This window comes from Suncus etruscus, chromosome 17 (assembly GCF_024139225.1).
Source record: "Suncus etruscus isolate mSunEtr1 chromosome 17, mSunEtr1.pri.cur, whole genome shotgun sequence".
Lineage (NCBI taxonomy): Eukaryota > Metazoa > Chordata > Mammalia > Eulipotyphla > Soricidae > Suncus > Suncus etruscus.
This window is the reverse complement of record NC_064864.1, coordinates 27,247,250-27,247,811: the sequence shown is the minus strand read 5'-3', so window position 1 is coordinate 27,247,811 and position 562 is coordinate 27,247,250. Positions and strand designations below refer to the sequence as shown.

Below are 562 nucleotides of genomic sequence, written 5' to 3'. Positions count from 1 at the left end.
CTATCGACCCTCTACTGACTTGTACCTCTTTGATTCTGCTCTGCATGCTTCTTCTGCCAGGAATGTCCTACGTATTTTTTCACTTGACTTACTATCATCCTTTCTAAATCAGCTCAAAATACTACTTTTCCAGAAACTCTTTCCCTTCTCTCAATTTGGCAAAAGACCTTTTATTATGGCCCTGTAGTCTTTGCTATGCATCCTTTGAATATTAAAATATACCTTATCAAAATATGTGTCTTCTGTGCTCGCTTCGGCAGCACATATACTAAAATTGGAACGATACAGAGAAGAATAGCATGGCCCCTGTGCAAGGATGACACGCAAATTCGTGAAGCGTTCCATATTTTTTTTTAAAAAAAATATGTGTCTTCTGAAAGATCAGATTTTCCAGACATATTTTTATTTCTTCTGTATCCAAATTAAGTGCAACCAACCCTAGCTGAGTGCAAACCTAAGTGAGTGCACTCAGCATCTGAAGAGCTGGAATACAGAAGAAGGTCAAGGAGCAGGTGGGCTGGTAGAGTCATCTAGGAATATGGAGAAGGAATGGTCAGGAGTT

At 39.3% G+C, this 562-nt stretch overlaps 1 non-coding gene across 1 annotated transcript; it reads left to right on the top strand.

The window, feature by feature from the left end:
- Positions 1–244: 244 nt before the first annotated feature.
- LOC125995277 (U6 spliceosomal RNA) lies at positions 245–351 on the top strand. Its single transcript, XR_007490825.1, has one exon. It is a non-coding gene; the product is annotated as a U6 spliceosomal RNA (small nuclear RNA).
- Positions 352–562: the final 211 nt, after the last annotated feature.